Source organism: Palaemon carinicauda, chromosome 12 (assembly GCF_036898095.1).
Source record: "Palaemon carinicauda isolate YSFRI2023 chromosome 12, ASM3689809v2, whole genome shotgun sequence".
NCBI classification, from domain to species: Eukaryota; Metazoa; Arthropoda; class Malacostraca; order Decapoda; family Palaemonidae; genus Palaemon; species Palaemon carinicauda.
This window is the reverse complement of record NC_090736.1, coordinates 140,735,568-140,757,307: the sequence shown is the minus strand read 5'-3', so window position 1 is coordinate 140,757,307 and position 21,740 is coordinate 140,735,568. Positions and strand designations below refer to the sequence as shown.

Genomic DNA, 21,740 nt, shown 5'->3' with positions numbered 1-21,740 from the left:
CGTGGATCAGAACGTGGACCCCCCACTTTTCTTTGACGCGTCCAAAGACCGCATCAAGTTAGGGGGAAGGACGAGAAGGACCACTTCATATTGTAGGCCCTCGTCAGCCTCCCACCCCTATGGGTTCATCTGTACCGGTTGTACCCTAGGGGTCTCGGCGTCTGGGGAGACGTGCCCCCGACTCCCCCGCGCCCCGAATCGCCACTGGAGAGAACTCATCCTGGGGCAACTGTGGAAACCAGACGGGCCAGGGAGGAGAGACGTAACAACCTTGGGTTGGAGGGTCTTCTCGTGTGAGGAAAGGTCTCGCGACCTTCCTCTGCCTTGGTACCCTATCGTCTGAAGGGAAGGCTACGGGAGATAGGAGCCTAAGACCAGGCTCGGTATACCAGACACTGAGAGGGCTGCGGGGAGGACTCCTCGAGGACCACCATGATCTTTAGAACTTGGTAAAGTCTGAGGAGCTTGTCCCGATGACGAAGAAGGGATGCCTTCGAGTCTGCCAGGATCGGCCAGTCACCCAGGAAACGGAGTGGCTGGATGCCAATACTGAGAGCCCGTGAAAAGATCCAAGAGGAAGTATCAGAGAACTGTTGAGGTGCCGCGGAGAGGCCGAAGCACAGCCCTTGAACTGGTATATCCGCCTTCCAGGCAGACTCCGAAGTACTTCCTCGAAGATGGGTGAAACAGGACCGGAAGTACGAGTCCTACCGGATCAGTGTACACATGAAGACTTGTATTCTCACCGCAAAGCTGACCGCGTCTGCTGTTGCTATGCTGAACGGAGACTGTTTGACAACTCTGTACAGAGTCGAGAAGGGAAGGAGATGATTACAGAGGCCTCGAAACCCGTTGGCCACCTCTTGGAGGGGGCGTCTCTCCGACATGGACTGGACTTCCGCCCGGAGGGCTCGTCCCCTCACCTATCCCTACCCTGGGAGGAGGGAGGGGCTCGAAATCAACCGGGACTGTTGAAGGAGACAAGCTCGGAGAGCTGGCCCTCGGCCTAGTCTCTGGCGCTCTCCATTCCCTGAGACCAGGGCAAGCTGCACTGGCGTAAGGGAGTCCTTGGGTGAGTAGAACTCGGTCCAGGACCGAATCCTTCCCTTACCGAAGAGGAATCTCAGAATCTGGGATCCCCTTGAGGTTTCTCCTGAGGGCCAGAACCTGCCAGAACGCAAGTTCCGACCCCTGGAGCTCCTCCTCCTGATGGACTGGCAGCGAGGTCTCCCATCCCCGGAGGCTCTTCCTGGGGAGACTCGTAGACATGCCCCAAGGGTCCAACTGGATCCTGTCGGAACCTTGCGGAAAACAGGGCCTTAGGATCCCTCCTATGAGGGAAACAGGACCCCAGCGATGAAGGACGTAAGGCTTCGCCCCCTCCGCACGATAGGACCCTCAAGAAGAGGCGGGGATTCTCCCAATGGAGTGAAGCGGGAGAGGACCGGGTCTTCCGACCCTCCTGGGGATGGGTAGTGCTCATCCGCAGGGGAGGAAGATTAAGTTCGAGGAGGGCTCATCGCCTGCATAAGGACTCGCGAAGGGACAGGATAGTCCTTGGGGGAGATATCATGCCAGAGATTCCTCTCACCCCCTTCAGGGGGAGAGGAAGCTGCTACTGATTAGTGACCCCAGTCAGAAGGCACAGGCTCATCGCCTGCTTGAACGTTCTGATGACGGCCGGCCAACCCTTGCGCTGAAAAAGAGTCCCTCTGGAGGGAAGAGGATCGTTCGATCCTCTGGGGGAAATGACACATGAGGGTTCGCCCGTAGAGAATCTGCAAAGAAGGGAGAAGAGACCTTTGACCTATCCGGAAACCTCCCCCCCTCCGGAGAGGGCGCTGCTCTGCGCTGCGGGGGAGGGAAACGCGGAGGTGGCCTGACCGCCATAAGCCCTGATGTAAACAGGGCGCGGTCACGTCGGAGAACGGTGCGCCGATCACGCTGACGATCACGCGAAAAGCACAGATCTGGGTAGCGCTTGAATAAAGCATGCGTAGCAGTATAACCACGCCCGCATGCCCGCGTACCCGCGTGAGCGTATCGATGTACGCGTGAACGATCCCCGCGCTTCCGCGCGTATGCAGATCGCTGGCGCTTGTGCGTGAAAGATCGTGGGCGATAGCGAGGGAAACCATCCCACGCACGAACAATCTCGGCGAAAAAGATCGCCGGTGCTAGCGACGTCGGCGATTGCGTGTGGGAAACCATCCCATGCGCGGAAGAATAACGCTGACGATCTTCGGCGCTTACGCGAGTACGAAGATCGTCGGCGCTAGCGCGAGAGAAGACCGTAGGACAGTGAGCGGGAAACCATGGTGCCCGCGTGTGTATGATCTCCAACTATGAAAGACGATCGTCGGCGATTCACGCGAGCACGGACGATCTTCGACGCTCACGCGTGAGCGAAGACTGTCAGCACTCGCGCGCGAGAGAAGATAGTTGGCGATCGCGAGCGGGAAAACCTCTGTGCCCGTGCGCGGACGATCTACGACGATCGCGAGCAGGAAACCGCGCGCGGACGATCCGCGATGGATGCATGAGCCTCAATGGTCGCGTGCGGGAACCCATCCTGTGAACGGAACGATCTTCGGCACTTACGCGAACTGTGAAGATCGTCAGCGCTCGCGCGCTTAGCGTCGAATCCGAAGATCGGCGGCTAACGGCCGTCGACAATCGCGCGCGGATGGCCTCGTTGTCGTGCGCGGGAAACCATCCCGCGCACAGAACGATCATCGGAGCTTATGCATACCAAGAAGATTGTCGGTGCTTGCGCGCTTAGCGCCGGATCCGAAGATCGCCGGCTAACGGCCGTCGATGATCGCGAGCGGAGAACCGCGCGCGGACGGCCTTGTTGTCGCGCGCGGGAAACCATCCCGCGCACAGACCGATCCTCGGCGTTTATGCGCACTAAGAAAATCATCAGCGCTAGCGCACCTACCGCTGGATCCGAAGATCGCCGGCTAACGACCGTCGCCGGGTTAACGATCTTCGACGATCGCGCGGAAAAACCACGAGCGGAAGGGCCTTGGAGATCGCGCGCGGGAAACCATCCCCCGCGGGCGATCTACAGCCTTTACGCGTTAGTGCGTAACAGAAGATCGTCGGCTAACAATCCCAGACGATCGCGCGATCCTAAAACATGGCGAGATCGCGCGCGGGAAACCACCCGCGCGGGCGATCATCGACGCTTACGCGTTAGCGCATATCAGAAGATTGTCAGCTAACGATCCTCGACGATTGCGGGATCGCGTGCGGGGAATAATCCCGCACGCGGGCGGTCTTCAGCGCTTATGCGCAAGTGAAGATCGTAGGCCCCTGTGTAACAGAAGATCGTCGGAAATGGTTGAAGGATCGGCTAACTCGTAGATCAGGAACTAGGATGTGTCCCTAAAAGGGAGGGCATCCCCTGAAGTGGACCAGGAGGTCTACTTCAGAGCCGACGATCAACTGAGGGACTGCTAGATACTCCGAGGAGTGGTCTCTATGAGGTACCTTTCCCGCGAACGGGAGGGGTGTCCTTCGTAGAAGAGACTTAGACACATCGTAGGCTGAAACGCTGGAGAACGCCAGTGCGCTATCTCAGGGACCCCAACGATGTGTGCAAATGCGCAGGGAACGTTGGTAGCAGCCTAACTGAATACTGGAACAGGGTGTCTCTGAGGGCAGACTCAGGAACAGTAGGAACAGCAGTCGAGCGCTAGCGCGTAAGGGAACGTTGGCGCGCAGGTGATACCTGGCACTTAAGGGACTTACTCAAGGTGTGAGAAAGTCTCTCCTGCCCCGAAGGGAGGAGCCCGTTAGATAACGGGGGCGTGGGCGCCCAAGGCGCGCCTGCAGTCAGGAACGGATACAGCAGGTAACAGGTACACTGAGGGACGAGAGACCAAGGGTCTAATGTAGTCTGAGTAGCGAGGCCCCGAGGGGATAGTTGTGAGACCCTGAAGGGTCAACGCAACGAGAAACCGAAGTTTCTCCGTCACTAATCACCGAAGTGTAGAAGTGACTAAAGTTACGAGAGCCCGGGGGAACTGCGTAACTAAAGCTCCGAGACCCCGTAGGGTCAGGGAAAAAGAGAAACCAAAGTTTCCCTGTCACTAAACACCGAAGTGCTAGTGACTGAACAGCAAGCTGTTGACGACAGGAACAATCCTCTGAAGAGGAGTCTCTATGAGTGGCCTCTCTCGCAAACGAGTGAGGTGAGCACTTCGTAGAAGAGACTGGTGATGGAGCCCCGAAAGGCCGTGAGATCAGCAGACCTAAACAGGAACAATCCTCTGAAGAGGAGTCTCTGTGAGTGTCCTCTCATGCGAACGGGAGGGGACATTTCGTAGAAGAGACAAAAGGAGCAATCCTCCGAGGAGGAACCCTTAGTGCGGCCTCCCTCGCGAATGAGAGAGGGCCAGACTGATCCTGCAGCTGCTCAGCCCCTTGAGCGTAGCTACAGAAGCGACCGCTCAGCCCCGAGAGCATAGACGCTAGTACCATGGTCTAGCCTTGCAACCGCTCAGCCCCTTGAGCAAGTCACAAAGGCGGCCGCTCAGCCCCAAGAGCATAACTGCCTAAGGGCCAAGGAAAGTAAAAAGGGAAGTTAACGAACTACCCTGGAGGCGAACCTCCTTATCGTTCTAGGATGCAATGAAGAGCTGGCAGTAGTCACGGGGGGACTTCTAAGAGAAGGGAACGCCCCTGACGAACGCCTTGAGAGACGGTGGCGAAGCCGACTCCCCATGATAAACAGGACAGCTCTGCTTCGAAGGCAGACAACAGGCACGAAGAAACAGCATCATAAAATGACAAATTCGAAGATAATTTGTATTTTTCCTAACCATACAAACCTTAGCTATTTACAGAGGGTTACCTTTTAGCGCAGCTGAAATGGCGAGCCATTAGAATTTAACGAGGGTGTATTACCCCCGCGCTAGTTAGCGGGGGGGTAGGGGAGTGGTAGCTAGCTACCCCTCCCCCCCCTCACACACAGATGAATGCTCACTTTCACTTAGAGGTAGGACTTGTCTTGGGGGACAGGGCTGGCGGGCAAATATATGTAAATAGCTAAGGTTTGTATGGTTAGGAAAAATACAAATTATCTTCGAATTTGTCATTTGTTCCGTAACCGAAATACAAACCACGCTATTTACAGAGGGTGACTTACCCCTTAGGTAGGGTGGAAAGTCCCCAGCCTTACTGGCTTTGGCTTTACCCGGGGACTCAGAATCCGAGTGAGTCGCACTCCACAAAAGGAGTCCCTGCACCTCACAAGTTCCTTGCTCCGCAAGGAACCATGTGGCCTACGTAAGCTTGTGTGTGAAGGACGAAGTGTGACCCGTCCTAGGCAGTTGACCTGGAGTTCCAGAAGGAACTCTGGGTTAGGACGTTCGCAATACCACCTCGTCAGGGTATGGGGGACGCGACAGTATTGACTCAATACTCGGAACACAAGGAAGCATGGTTTACCTGCAGAGGTTTGAGGTCAGCTATGCAGAGACCAGGATGCTGCTTCCCCGTAGAGGGGATGATGAAGAAAGAAGTAAGGGCCAGACATACTTCTTTCGTTCATGCAGACTAAAACCTGATAACAATGCCCTCAACCTTCTGCTACCTGTCCAAAAAGGAGCCTGAGGTTAGACCAGCTGTTGTGTAGCCACCACAGAGCGATAGAAAACGTATCGAGACTCCTGTGGGTCACGCCCTGCAGGAAGCGGGCTGCGAAGGTCATTAGACACCTCCAGACTCCAGCTTGTAGCACCTGCGTCACAGAGTAGTATTACTCGAAGGCGAGGGACGTTGCGATGTATCCAACATTGTGCTGTAGGGCGACGTGACGGGGGAGGGTCTGGAGACAGGTCGAGATGAATGTCCTTGAGTCCGGGCTGAAGAGGTATACTGGTGACTCTCCCCCATGTCCTTCTTGTGCTCCCAAATCGGCTGCAACTGAGGACAAACTGCAGCTGTTCCCAGCGCTAACCTCTCGATTCCTTTACTGGCAAGAAAGAGAAGGTCTTGGGACATCAGATACAGAATGGAGACTCGAAATCTTGAATGAATCGGACCGAAGGGCCGGGACCCCCAGATTCTGAGTCTAGCCAACAACTCAGGAGCGAGCCTGAATGTTGCCTTCCCCTCTTCCTTAGAAAGGGGGAGTCGTAAGAGACCAAAAAGATTGCTTACAAACTGGCCGTGGCCAGAGTGAGCAGGAGACCCAAGTCGGAATACAATCCGAGGCCTATCGTAAAGGGTCTTGAGAAGATCTCTTAAAGGACTAAAAGTCCGAGCCATGCTCCAAGTTGGAGGTCTTCCTCCGACAAGGGCAGGGACGATCGTAGCTTCGCATGAGCGAGGATAGATCCAGCGGGCAGGAAAAAGTTATTCCTTTAAGCCTGAAGGTCAGGGAAAGGCTGAGCGACAGGCTTCATTGCCGAGAGCGGAAAGGAGTTTCCTCCCGCCGAAAGGCAATAAGACCGTTATTGCTGGAGAGGAGGCCTCAAGGGAAGAGGTATATCTCCCATGGCACCAACCACCTTAGACTCTTCACTTTGCCTGGGAGACCCCTGTGGATGACTATCGCAGATGACGCGACCTCCGTACCGCGACTGTAGCGGGTTGTCTCTTCTTGAGGAGGAGGCGTAGTGTCTCCAGGCATGAAGCCGAAGCGACGCCCCGGTTCGGGAGAGATGTCGCAGTGTGGTTGCTTGAGTAGTCTGCGCCGTGGAAGAAGCTCTCCCGGGAGTTCCGTCAGGGGAAGCAGAGGGTCCAGAAACCGTTCTGCGCATAGTCCCAGTGGAGCTCTCCCATTGAAAGGTTGACAGACAACCTGGTCTTGTTGAGATCCATTGTCCACAGACAAAAAGGAGGGAAGACGCAGGCGTCGAAGTTGTCCCACCATCACCGGAATGCATCTTGCCAGAGTCTCGGGGTCTGAGACTGGGGGGAAGAATAGCGGAAGCTTGAGGTTCCAAGCTATCGCGATCAGGTCCCCCAGACCAGTACTTGCTGGTTACCCAAGGTCAAAGACCCCCAGGTACACTCTCTCTACGAGGCTCTGCTCGGATAGTCTGCGAGAACATTCCCCTGCCTGGAATGAGAGAGCCGATGGTGGTATTGAGAGAATCTCAATCATCCCGGTATCTCTACTGCAAGATGTGAAGGTGTGAAAATGCGTCCCCTGCTGGTTAGAATACGTCAGAATCATGAAGTCGACGCGCACGGGGCGACTCGGCAGGAGCTGTAGGATCTGTAGAGGGGCCAGACTAAGGCCCCTAAGCCTGCCTGAATGATGGAGAGGTATCCTTCAGGTCTTGACCATAGGCCTGGACCAGAACATGCCCCCCCCCCCCCCTTTCCTTTGACGAGTCCGAGAACAGCATCAAGAATGTGGGGAAAGGACGAGAATATCCACTACCATCAAGAGGCTCCATAGGTCAACACCCATTGCAGGTCTAATAGTTCCGCTGGTCCCATAGGGGCCAGGAAGTCCGGTTAAACATTGCCTGAAGCCACCGGAACTTGGATCGCCTCACATGGAACTTATCCTAAGGCGACCGTTCGGACTATAGACGGGTCAATGAGGAAAGGAGAACTAGGAAACGTTCCAAGGTAGGGCTGAAAGCTCTGCTTGACTGAGAACAGGTACTGCGACTCTCCTCAGTCTTGCCACAGTCAACCGAAAGGAAGGCTCGGAGGATGTGGTAACAGAATCTGGCGTCCCCAGGTGGTCATCCATCCAAGTACCGACGTTGCTTAACCTCGCTGGACGGACGAGAAGCGGGGTTTCCAACGTGGTAAGGCCGTTGACTCAATATCATGGCCAGATACTCCAGATGTTGAGGCAGAGGAAGAGAAGGCTCCAAGCAAAATACCATGAGCCCACACTCATGGTAAGCATCCAGAAGCTTGTCCCGGCGCTGAAGAAGGTCGAACCCGAGCCTACCGGAGTTGACCAGCCCTCCAAACAGCAGAAGAGGCGGAAGCCTGCACCTGAGCGGCCAAGAGGAAGGCAGGGAGAGTTCTCTGGGGAAACAAACCTGCTATGCCACGGCGGGATAGCCACACTGCATCATAAGCAGGAATACTTGCAGTCTAGGCTGAATTCGACGAGCACCCTGGAAGATGGATGGAATGGAAACTGAAAGTACCCGTCCTTCTGATCCAGGGTTTAAGGAGTCCTGTCGCCTCGTTACCAGTCTGATCAATTCTGCTGGTCTACGCTGGCCGAAGTTTGTTCGACAAACTTGATCAGGGCTGAGAGGTCGACTACGGACATCCCCTCTCAGATCCTTCCTTACAAGAAAGGATCGACTGAGGAGGCCGGGGGTGAAGCCGTCGATGATCCTAAGGAAGACCTTCGCCTAAGGTATGGATCATTCTGCCCAACCGGGCAACTCTGCTGACGCTATGGCATAGAGGTTCAGAGACACTGAATTCGCTGACAGAGACGGCAGGCGCGATATCCTTGGCTGATCACAGAGATTGTGCGGGAATGGGCATCAGGAAGCTGTCATTCGGATGAGTAACCTTAAGCATCCTCCCAGCGAAAAACCTGCAATCCTAGAGTTTGTGAACTCCTTTTAGGACTACGCCCCCCCGGGGGAGTCTCCCGTGCCATCTGTTCCTGACAGGAGGAAACTGCAATTGGACACCTTGTCCCAGTTGTCGTAGCCGATAACTTAGGCCGACGTGGTTGAAAGAAAAGGGCGCTGGAGCCCTGCAGAGTCTGGAAGAAAGCGCCTTGGAGGAGTGAAAACTGAAGTCGATTTCCTCCGCACAGCCGCTGTCTAAGTCTCTGTCCTTGGGCACAAACAAACTCTTCTCAAGGATGGAAGGGTGTCTGAGGTCGTCGACCTCCACAGATGAGACACCCGAAGGAAGCCCTCAGTCAGCGCATCCAGATGGTACAACATCGAGCTTGTCCGCAAGTTAGATACTTAACGACGAAAGGCCAAGGTGCCTGAGCTCAAGAGGAGGAAAGTACCCATGATCTTCCTGTAGCTTCCTTGAACCAAACCTCGGGCCGTAACCGAGGAGGGAAAGAACCTGGTAAGCTCCCAGAGGAAGGGGTAAGCAGTCACCCCTTGTCCGATGGAGAAATCTCGAACGGAAAGCCCCCCGCCAAAAATCCTTCCAGGGAATGACGGGGAAGGGCTAACCCAGGTTCAGGAAAGAGGAGTGTTGCTCAGATCTCCCTTAAGTTTCTCCTATTCTTGCAAGTGCCATGCTCTGCGTTTACGGGGTGAGGCCGTGTTCTGGAAATACGCTCCAAAAGAACTCGCCAGGCTAGCCATGCTGCGAAAACCCCATTGGGAATCTGGTCGCAATCGCCCTGGAGCTCGCGCGACGGTAATTCAAAGATTTTCGCGTGGGCGAATGTAGAAGCGCCCATGCGCGGTAACGCAAACGAAGGTGAGCGAAGGAGCGCAGAAGGAGGGCGAGCGTGGTAGGAAGGGCGAGAGCTGGTGGTTGGCGAGCGATAACCCATAGACGAGCAATGGATACTGCAAGAAATAAGCCGACGTTTGTGCGAAGAAACACTGTAGGTTCGCGCGACGGAACACCATCCGTCCGCGCGATGGAAAACCGTTGGTTCGCGCGTGGGCGAACATTGGAGAGCATGGGCGCGGATGCGCATGAGCGTAGACGTGCAGGCACGTGGGCGTGTGGTCGCGCAGGCGAATGGTCGCGCGGGCGCACAGGCAAGCGGTCGCGCGGGCGCACAGGCAAGCGGTCGCGCGGGCGCACAGGCAAGCGGTCGCGCGGGCACACAGGCGAGCGGTCGCGAGGGTGGGCAGGTGGATGTGCGCGAGTCCGAGGCGGCGAACGCAAGCGTTAGCGCGATGGCGAGGAAACGCGCTGCCGCGTGGGCGAGGAAGACCGCTGGCGATACAGATCAACAAGCGATTGGTGGTGAGCTGGTGAGCGTTAACTCGCAGGTTGGCGATGGCGCGTTGTGTTATGCCGACGCGATGGTCGAGCAGCATGCGCAGGTGAGCGATCGTGCGTTGGCGAGCAGTATGCGAAGGTGAGCGATCGCGAGCAGCATGTGCAGGAGGGCGATTGCGCGATGGTGATCAGCATGCGCAGGGTCGCGCGATGGTGATCAGCATGCGCAGGGTCGCGCGATGGTGATCAGCATGCGCAGGGTCGCGCGATGGCGATCAGCATGCCAGGGTCGCGCGATGGCGATCAGCATGCGCAGGTGGGCGGTCGCGCGATGGCGAGCCGCATCTGCAGGTGGGCGATCGCGCGATGGCGAGCAGCATCCGCAGTTGAGGGTCGCGCGATGGCGAGCAACATCCGCAGGGTAGACGATAGCGCGATGGTGATCAGCATCCGCAGGTGTGCGGTCGCGCGATGGCGATCAGCATCGGCAGTTGAGGGTCGCGCGATGGCGATCAGCATCCGCAGTTGAGGGTCGCGCGATGGCGATCAGCATCCGCAGTTGAGGGTCGCGCGATGGCGATCAGCATCCGCAGTTGAGGGTCGCGCGATGGCGATCAGCATCCACAGTTGAGGGTCGCGCGATGGCGATCAGCATGCGCAGGTGAGCTAGTAGCTGGCGAACCATGTTCCTTCAGAAGTGTTGGAGAACGTTGGCGTGCCGGCTGTAACACACGCGGGCGATCCGGAGATCGCCGAGAGACAGGTGATCGCTGGCGAGCTGATGATCGCTGGCGAGCTGATGATCGCTGACGAGCAGAAGGCTACGCGTGGAAGCCTGCGCATAGAAGAAGAGTCCTTGACCCCGACCTGAACCGAAGTTCTAGATCGCGAGGGCGAACGTGGGCGCACAGGGCGCGTAACAGGAACCAACAGGAACAGCAGGGATGATCATCATGAAAGCGCTGACGAACAGGAGAGCGCTGATGAGCAGAAGAGCGCCTGTGCGCTAACACTGAGCAGGAGCAGGAGAGAACACAGCAGAAGGGCGCGCAGGGAAACCCTGACACGCAAGGGAAGAACCCCCGTGGGAGGCAACCCTTTGCCCCGAAGGGATCGTTGTCCGCCGGGAGACTGATGTCCGTCGGAAGACCGCTGTCCGTCGGGAAGACCGTTGTCCGTCGGGAAGACCGTTGCCCGTCGGAAGACGAGATCAGACTGCTGTCCATCTGCACCAATGCGGAAGATCAAGAAAAAAAAGTTGTAGGCTGCAAACGGAGATTCAAAAAGGCACCTCAAGCACCCTTATAGGGAGATGAGAGGCCCTTACGACGAGGCGGACGGTGGGCCTTACGGCGAGGGAGGCCAACAGCAACAGAAGAAACCTCCGAAGAGGAGTCTCTATGAGTGTACTCTCTCGCGAACGAAAGAGAAACACTTCGTAGAAGAGACTGGTCAGCCAGTGACCTAAAAGGAGCAATCCTCCGAAGAGGAGTCTCTATGAGTGTACTCTCTCGCGAACGAAAGAGAAACACTTCGTAGAAGAGACTGGTCAGCCAGTGACCTAAAAGGAGCAATCCTCCGAAGAGGAGCTCCTGCAGTTGCCCAGCCCCTTGAGCGAAACTGCAGGTGTGACCGCTCAGCACCAAGAGCATAGTCGCACGAAAAAAAGGCAAGAGAAGAACCCCCCAAAAGGGGAAAACTCAAGCCTGGACAGGATAAACTTCCCTTGGAAGGAAAGTTACCCGCCCAAGGAGGCAAGCCTCCTGAGAGTTCTAAAATGAACTGGAGAGTTGTCCGTCGTCACGGGAGTACTTCCAGTAGAAGGAGACACACCCCTGACGAAAATACAAGGGGGGAGGCAGCAACAGCCGAATCCCCAGGACTCAACAAGACAGCTCACACCATTGCCATATTACAGAAACGAACTAGATCGGTAACTGTAAAAAAATAAAAAAAAATAATATTAGTACACATTCATTCCCCCGGGAAGGCTCCGAAGAGGAATCCCGAGGGAAAGGAAAAAAGAATTACACAACAGGCACGTGCCCTCACAACCACTCTCACTCACGGAAGGAGAGCTGTAACCAAAACAGAATTATAACAATTATAATTATGTAACTATGTAATTATGTAATTTAAAAATGAATGAACACTAAAGAAAGAACGAAAACCCCGAAAGGAATTGTTCTACAAGCTGAAAAACAAAAAACAACTACAATTAGATTCATAGCTAATTGAGACAAACGTACGGCGTAGCAACCCCCCCACACGGAAAGGAAGCTACAAGGGCGTAGTAACACGTAGTAAAAGGGTGAACGACCTCAAGAGAGAGAGAGAGAAAGACATAGGTCAAACTCGATCGCCACCCATAAAATTACGCCGTGGTGGCCTAACTGCCGAGGACTCCACGTAGATATCGTACACTACACACACAACTCTGAAAAGGAAACTTACTTATTTCTATACTCAAATATATATACAAATATGAAAACATGTTTACATATATATTGAGTAAATGAAAAGTAAGAGATTAAGTAAAGACAAAACAAACAATGGCTGCCAAGAGAGGACCAAGACAGAGACGTCTGTCACAGTCCGAGCCAAAAGTGAAAGTGAGCATTCATCTGTGTGTGAAGGGGGAGAGGGGTAGCTAGCTACCACTCCCCTACCCCCCCGCTAACTAGCGCGGGGGTAATACACCCTCGTTAAATTCTAATGGCTCGCCATTTCAGCTGCGCTAAAAGGTAACCCTCTGTAAATAGCGTGGTTTGTATTTCGGTTACGGAACAACTGGAAAATAAAACAGAATAATTATTTAACAGAAATTCCCCCGGGGGAAACTCCGAAGAGAAACCCCGAGGGAAAGAACATAAGAACGAAAGAAGGTATGCAGCCCCCTCCCCCACCCGGCATGCCCAGGTGAGGGGGGGTAGACGAAGGTTAACAAAACAGAATTATAACATACTGTAATTATGCAACTGACTTTGAATGTTCCAAGGATCACCGACCCCCGAAGGGACGTGAGCCCTAAGCAGAAAAGTTAAAACAATTATATTCATAAAAATAATTGAAACAAATAAAACGAAATAGCGACTCGGTCCTGAGAGGCTATCGTAGGCGTAGTACGGAGTAAGAGGTGAACGACCTCAAGAGAAGGGCCGGTCTCCACGAAGGCAACCATGGTGGCCTAGGAGTGAAAGGCCGTGATCAAGAAAAGATCGTAGTGGCCTGCAAAGCCGGCAATACTCTCATAGAACGTACACAACACACACCGCACAACACCGAAAGCAAAGGAAACTTACTATTTCCTATACACCAAGATATACATAAACATCAATAATGTTTAAATATATTAACCCTTTTACCCCCAGGCTATTTGGAAATTTCCAACCCTTAACCCCCAGGGGGTTATTTTTTTCCCAGCACATTTTTTTTAAAATTGCTCTAACAGCCTTAATTTTTGTCATAGAGAGGTCAGGTTGGTCTCATTCTCTTGGAAAATGCCTGAATTTTCTAAAAAAAAAAAAAAAAAATTATCAAAAATATGAAAAAAAAAAAATTTATAGCATTTTTTTGCGAGGACGTACCGGTACGTCCATGGGGGTGAAGGGATGGCTTTTGTGAAACGTACCAGTACGTCCATGGGGGTGAAGGGATGGCTTTTGTGAAACGTACCAGTACGTCCTTTGGGGGTAAAAGAGTTATGTATAAGAAAAGGTAAGTTAAAAGAAAAAACAATAATGGCCGTCAAGTGAGGATAGGAGCGGAGACTTCCGATCGCTATCAGAGCCAAAAGTAAAGTGGAGTATTCTCCGGTGTGTGTGAGGGGGAGGGGTAGCTAGCTACCCCTCCCTAACTCCCGCTAACTAGCGGAGGGGTAGGAAACCCTCGTTAAAACTTTTATGGCTCGTCGTTCAGCTACGCCGAAGTAGTTACCCCATGTAAATAGCGTGGTTTGTACAGTGATACCTCTGGATACGAAAGTTTCTGCTTACTAAAAATTCAGGATACGAAAAGCGATACAAAGATTTTTATGCCCCAGTATACGAAAAAATTTTCAGGATACGAAAAGCTTACGAGATCCCAACTCGTCGCTGGGAGTACAGTACCTTTTTTTTCAGGGTATCAACCCTTAATTTAGGTGTACAGGTAACAATACACCTACACTGATCCAAATGCTTTATATACAGTACCGTAACTTTTATACAGTAGTAAAGAAAACGGACCGTTTTCTTAGGGCTTGGAGGGGATAACTAGGCTATAACTACATTATTGAATAATCTCATGGTGGTTTCTAGAATGGATTAGGCTGTTTATAACGGTTGGGTTAATTAATGAATGATAGAAATGGCTGCATTGCATGTTTATTACTACAGTTTAGCGTGTTTATGAAAGAAAAGGTGTCTTTTCGTAAGGCTTGGAACGGATTAGGCTATTTACATGTAAAACGTGACTCAGGATACAAAAAAATCAGGATACGAAACCGTATCCTGAACAGATTACTTTCGTATCCTGAGGCATCACTGTATTTCAGTTACGGAACAAATTTAATTCCTCCCCCGGGGGAGGAGGAGGAGCTGCTTCGCTATGGGAGGCAACGCTCTCTCCCGAACCCCGAGGTCGGGAAACAGAACTATGGCCTACGCTACCCCTCGACGGTCTCTCGGAAGAAATTGATCGAGTGGGAGCTTCGGAGGAGGTTTGGGCAACGGAAGAAGAGTCCTTGGGAATTTCTCCTTTCAAAGAAACCTTCGAAGGAGAAATATCCCGCTTGGACTTCTTCTTCCGTCGCCGAGAAAACCTCTCCCACTGGGAGGTAGACCACTCCCTACACACACCACACTTATTAGTTCTATCACACTATTGGCCCCTACAATAAGGACAAAGGGTGTGAAGGTCCGTCTCGACCACCGACATAAACGTACCACAAGGGCGGTCGGGTAATCCAGGACACTTGCGCATGATAGCAGAGGCCAACTTCACAAACACACCAGTAGAACAGAAAGCAAAAAGGCATTAACGGCTGTCAGAGAGGCGAGGGTGAGAGCGGACACGTCCGACTACCACCTGAGCCGAGAGCAAAGCGAGCTCAAGCAGAGGTGTGTGTGAGGGGGGGGGGGGGGGGGGGAAAGCTACCCTCCTACCCCCCCCCAACTAGCGGTGGGGTAGTAAACCCTCGTTAAAATTCTAATGACTCGTCATTTCAGCTACGCCGAAAGTAATAACCCCTATCAAATAGCGTGGTTTGTATGTCAGTTACGAAACAATTTTCAATTGGTGACAAAGAGTGAAATTCAATACTGAGGCTTCTAATAAATTTAGTATGACACAAGACTGACATATTGATCAAAGTGATTGAAGATGTGATTCAGTAATATTTTAAGTTGCAAATAAAGTATAACTTAATTTTACGCTTTGCTAAAAAAAAATTCATATAAAAACGGACAGCAGTATTTATGATTGCTAAGACTTAATCTGTTTAATGGCAAAGACAGCAACAGATTTTAGGATTTATAGAAAAAAATATTAGTTTAGCAGTTGAAATCTAACAGATGACTTTAACAGATTAGGCAATATCAAGGTACTTAGAGCCTCACTGTATATAGATCTACATAATAATTTTAAGAATTACTAATTCTCCCCGCACCTAAATCCATGGCAAGTATTATTTTTTTTCATGAAGTCACAGATTTGAATTTCCATTTGAACAGTAGAACAGAAGTTTTCTTGTGATTATTTTGTTGTTGATTGCCTGGCCCTTACGGCCAAGCACGGGCTCTTGCAATAATGCAGCCCGTAGTCTTGTGATTAATGGACGTCGCCATTATATCTGCCGTTTGTCAGTTCAATTTCAAGCAAATGACCACTTATATCCTGAAAAATGTATAATGAATTACTCCTCTTACAATTTAGGACAAATTAGAAGCCTTGATAGGCAAACTGAAATATATAATAAAATCACATAAAAAGTGCTATTAGATGAGGCTAGAGCAAAAATAATCTTTTCGCTTTTCATAACTAGCGCATATGCGTTTAATTGATTTAGTTTATAAATAGAAATGCTTTAAAATGTGATATAAATGAATAATTTAGATCTTATATAAATGCGCAAATTTGGAAGTAATTTCTATTTTTCCTAACCATATAAACCTGAACTCTCTACAATGGATATATTGCTCAGGCATAGCTGGAAACTAACTATAAACTTTTTATGTGAGGTAAACAACACGCTGCTAGTTGGCGGGGTTAGATCAGTCACGCCACTCACACACTCACAGAGTATAATAATCCACTTTAGATTGCCCAAAAGACTTTCTAGGGGGACAGGTGATGGCCGGCCAAGTATGAGTAAAGAGCTCGGGGTTGTACCCCAAGAGAGGGGAAGATGAAGGAAGAAAAGACCATTCATCTCAGACTAACGCTGAGTAACGACTGACTACAACTTTTTCTGTAAGGGAGCCGAGGCAAATTACACCGCTTTTTGTTGCCACCACAGGATCTATGGAGAAGATATCCAGGTTCCTGCGAGTTATGTTTTGCAGGTAATAGGTTGTAAAGGTACTCTAGTGATGCCAGAATGACCTGCGAAACAGAGAAGTTTCATTTGAATGTTAGGGCAGTGCTTAGTCCCTAACAAAGGGAGCTCTGGGTATTCGTTAGTGATGAGGAGAGTCAAGGTGCCGAGCACAGCCCATGAATTGTGGAATCCTTGTTGAAAACATCTTTCAGAGATTCTCCGCTTGACCCTGCCTGAGCTTTCTCAGAGATCATGCCTCAGTGCTCTCGAATCATTGAAAAGGGAGGTCAGCGATTACACAAAGGAGAGTCCCCCTTCGGAAAGACCAGAAATTAGGGTTTGCACCAGGATTCTGAGTCTTGGCTGTGCACTCAGGGACACAGTTGAGTATAATTTGTCCCCCATTAACTTGGTTGGGCTATGTCGAGGAAGAGACCATGTTCCTTGCAGACTTTCCTAATAGAGACCCAAACGATAAAGAAAAACAGACTTAAGAGTCAAGCCAGGATCTGACGACTGACAAGTGGTAAGAAAGCGATCCTCTACAAAAGCATGGTACAGGAACCATCCCCCGAGGAGGTGGTTTAACTTCCGATTGAGAACAAGTAAGCTCGACAAGTTGTATGAAGGGGAACAATTCAGTCGAGGAGTAAATGAAAACTTTGTTCATTCTAAAGACTAACCTCAAGGCCGTACAGTAGTTTATCATGGCCGTGACTGACCTAGGTAATATCATCAGCAAGAATTTGAAGTTCATCAAACAGAGCATGATAGCTGAAAAGAAAGCACAAAAACTAATAGATTACATAAAGAGACAATTCAAATACAGAAACAAAGACACTGTACTACAGCTGTACACATCACTAATAAGACCCCATCTAGAACATGAAGTCCAATTCTGGACTCCGATTATTCAGAAGGATAGACTGGAAGCAGTTCAAGCTAAGGCCACCAAACTAGTTTCAACACTAGGACAATTTAGAAATACTGTAGACGTGGGATGGAACTTTTGAACTTATTTGATCTACAAACTCGACGAATAAAGGGACAGTTAATAGAGGCATTCAAAATTCTTAAAGGAATAACAAATGTTGATTACAACATTCTAATCATGCTTAGCACAAATCAGTCCAGAGGTAACGGATACAAACTGGAATTGAAAAGATATAACATCACTCAATGTGGTAATTTCTTTACATATAAAATAGCAAATACATGGAAAAGACTTCCACAGGATGTAGTAAACAGTAACACGGTAAAAGACTTCAAGAATAAGTTAAACAAGACCATAAGAACTCTCTAAACGCTTAAAGTTAATCACTCTACCCAAAAGCAAATTGAGTTTCCGTGGATGGATTAAAAAGTCTATCAGACATCCAGAATCCTTGGAACTCCTTGTAAGTCCCTGAGGAATAGAAAGCGAGAGGCCTCTTTCCTCAACTTTAACCTTACAGGATAGACCATTTCTCCTAATAGACAGTGAAAGACGACCTACGGGGGCATCCAAACATCCTTTTTGCTACTGCTCACAACAAGTATCTCTGAAAGAGGAAATGTTAGATAACATGATTATGGTGAATCTCTGTGTGAGGTTATGTGAGCAGTTCGGGAAAGGAGTGATTAGTACTGTCGATATTGTCACACGTAACAAATTCTTGAAACCCCCTTCTGGGGTCATGTGAACGACCGCTGCCTGCTGGTTTCACTTGGGAACATACGCTACTTCCGCTTCCTCCGACGTCAGGATTCTGTTGCTACCTCATTTCTGTTGACGAGGATTTTTGTTGTCTCCTCTTTGTTCTTACAGATTGTGTGGGAAAGCTACAGCCAGGAGACAAAGAACATCCCCTTAGAAACAGAACGGACTACTACCTCGACACCCCTAGGATAGATGGCACCTACCCCAGGACGCTAAAGGACCACGTCTTGAGGGATTGCCACACCTAGAAGTCAGTCTGAGGAGAGCCATGGTTATAGAAGGCTCGTGTTGCTCCGTTGAGCAAGGTCTCCCAAGATAAGCTTTAGATTTAAACTTATAATTTTTCTTTAAGTATGATGTTGAAGTTTCAAAATAACTCGTCTCCTAGCTGTAGTCTCACCCAGAAATTATGATGTAAGCTCATGAATTGTAAGAGCACTTGTGAACATTGATTTGAAACATTTTTAGAACGCTATCCAGAATTTTGAAATACTTAGAAAATTTTGAAGTGCTTAAGAATGAAGTTGTGAAATTTTCAATTGAATATATGTAAGTTTGAAATATCAGACTCGCCTCTGACTTATCACGTTTCCTGAGACTAATTTAGACTTAGATTTAAAATTGAATTTTGTCTGTCATGACAATATCTCTGCGCGTAAAATAGATGGCCTGGGTACTATTCTGCTTGCTGCCACTACAGAGTTACCAGGGTCATCACCAAATCTCTTGATGCCCTCACCTTAATAATGAGTCTCCTCATCAGACAAAAAGGGGGAAACACAGACGTCCTGGTTGTCCCACGAATATTGTAAGGCCTCTAGTAGAGGTACCCGGTTATCCCGTACTGGCTAACAGTACTCTGGAAACTTCCGGGAACGAGACATCCTAGACCGACATCTCGTCCACAACTACCCCCCAGAGTCAGGACTGTGATAGCTAACTGAGGGAGAAGAGGGTCCCTCAAAGTCCACTATCTGAGTTCGCTTGCTGATTGACTGCTGGGAAGTTTTTCTTGCCCGCACTGAATCGGGCTGAAAAGCGGTATCTTATATCAAACTCAGAATTCTTACAGGTATATGGTAAAGAATACCTTTGTTTGTCTAGGTATTCTACTTCCATCGTGCTCTATTAAGAACACTATGGTGTGTTAACAAAGGAATTGTTGGAAGTAACACTGACCTCAAATCCAGGTAAAATTCTGTGGCACTGCCTATCGGGTTCGGAACATAGTACAGTGGCCATGTGTTGCAACAGGTATGCCCTCCTCCCCTCTCTTTTGAGTACATCTCACAAGAACATCGAATACAAGGAAGGAGAGAGGTCTACTCTCTGAGGAGGATGGTAATTTCTACCTCCCAATTCAGGTCTCTCTTTTGCTCTGATTCTACAGGACTTAGAAGTCTGGAGAATCCGTACTAATACTGAAAGGTTTTCAGTTCCCACTAGAGAGGACTAAAGTTACGACATTCACCAGGAACCAGATGTCACTGCACCCGTAAGAAGTCTTGTTTGAGGAAAGAACCTGCCGCTTCCCCCAGAGTCTTTGTCCTGATTGGACAAAACAACTTTGCCTCTTTTGAGGTCATTTACCTTTCTAGATATGCCAGTTTTCATGAAAGTTGTGGGGATTAATCCTAGCGGTTTATGCCAATCCTCAACGAAGGCAACACCCGAAAGATAGACTCAGTATTGGAGAAGAATCTCCCTTAAGTCTGCTAAAATCAATCACTCATTCAAGCAGGATGGATGCTGTTGGAACTCTCTCTCCAAAAAAAATTCCACTTTCAACTAATTTTCAGAGATTATCAAGTGATTCTATAAGTGATATCCTAGCCATACTTATGAACAAATCTTCACAATATTCAGCGAGGGAACCCCGAAATATATCTATAACAGAGATTTAATAAAAACAAAGAATTTGTACCATTAAAGGTGATTCTATTCTAAGACACCACTTATGAACATTCTATTCCTTGAGGATGTTTTGATTTACTTACTTTAGAATTACAAGCTTTGCACAGTCTTATCAGTAAAACTGAACTAGAATTCATACTTACAAATAGGTACTATGATTACTGCTTATAGACAAACCTAGGAAGATCATTTTCTGACCTTTACTTTTTATATAGAAATATAAAATCAGTTAATGAACGGGAAGAGTCCGTGTAAAGTTTAATTTACTGTGCATTTTAATGTTTACCTTTACAATATCATGCAAATTTACATGGCAACTATCTACTCACAAAGCTCTAGTAATCAGACTTAATCTAAACATCTTCCCCTCAATATAGAGAACAGTCTTATGAAGTTACGTTTTACGTTACGTTATTGCTGTCCTTCGAATCGAAGATGACTTCTGCTTCGCTGTGATGGGGATAAAGTTAGATCTGTTGTCGTTGGTGCCATCTTGCATGGCTGTGAAGACCAATTCTGGATTCACACACTCTGCCACACAACTGGCAAGTCAGGTCTGGGTTGACCGGGGGTATCCGATCTCGACGGTTTTGTCTTCTCTCCCTGCGCTGTTGTCTGGCCTGGTTCCGGGTGTCTTCAAGTTGATTGACTCCAGCTTTACAGAGTGAGCGCCATAGTGGTCTGTCAGAGGCGTTCATTTCTAGTTGCTCAGGTTGTATGTTGCACTTCTTGAGCGTAGCTTTGATGTTGTCCTTGTATCTCTTTTTCTGACCCCCTGGATTACGCCGAGCTTCAGGGAGCTGACTGTAGAGGACCTGGCGAGGAAGGCGATGTTCTGGCATACGTATGACGTGGCCATCCACCCGAGTTGTTTTTCTGCCAATGTGGATTCAATACTCAGCAGGTTTGAACGGTGGAGAATTTCAGAATGAGGTACTTTGTCTTGCCATGTGAGCCCTAATATACGCTGAAGACAGCGAATATGGAATGCCTCAAGTTGTTTTACATGTCGACGGTAAGCCGTCCAGGATTCTGCTCCATATAGCAAGGTGGACATGCAGACAGCTCTGTACACAGCTACTTTAGTTTCTGTCTTGAGGTGGTGATTTAGGAAGACTCTGGACCTGAGTCGGCTGAAAGATGCGGAGGCATGATTTATCCGGGCAACCATTTACTCATCAATATTGTGTCTTTTAGTGAAGATGCTTCCAAGGTAGATGAAGCTATCAGCTTGTTTGATTGCTTCCCCATTCAGATGAAATACTGGGGGATCTCCTGCAATTATTTGCTGGGATAGGATTTCAGTTTTGTTGATGTTAACTTTGAGCCCCATGGCTCGGTAAATTGATGAGACAATGGTAAGGCTGCGTTGGAGGGCATCTGGTGAGTGAGCCACTAGAGTGCGATCATCTGCATATTGGAGTTCCATTAGGTGTGTCATTGTTGTTTTTGTCACAGACTGGAGGCGCCTAAGGTTGAATAAGTTTCCGTCTAGTCGAAACTGCACTTTCAATTGATCTTCTTCGTTGACTTGTTGGTGGCTCAGGAGGGTGACTGCAGTGAGGTAGATGTTGAATATCACTGGAGCCAGGACATATCCTTGTTTTACTCCAGTTTCTACCCTGAAAAGTTGTGATTTACTACCACCCATACTTACACAGGCTTGCATATCATTGTGTAAGTTCCTTAGAATGTTAAGGAATTTTGGAGGTACTCCAAATTTAGAGAGAGCAG

At 49.6% G+C, this 21,740-nt stretch overlaps 1 long non-coding RNA gene across 3 annotated transcripts in view; it reads right to left on the bottom strand.

Annotated features, from left to right (window-relative positions):
- The window catches only part of LOC137650668 (uncharacterized), a 68,407-nt gene that overhangs the window by 18,865 nt on the left and 27,802 nt on the right, over nucleotides 1-21,740 (bottom strand). For 2 of the 3 annotated variants that reach the window (XR_011046034.1, XR_011046035.1), the window contains exon 2: nucleotides 15,524-15,750. This is a non-coding gene — a long non-coding RNA (uncharacterized lncRNA). Of the gene's footprint in view, nucleotides 1-15,475; nucleotides 15,751-21,740 lie in introns of those variants that run through there. The other variant, XR_011046033.1, reaches the window with a different exon arrangement.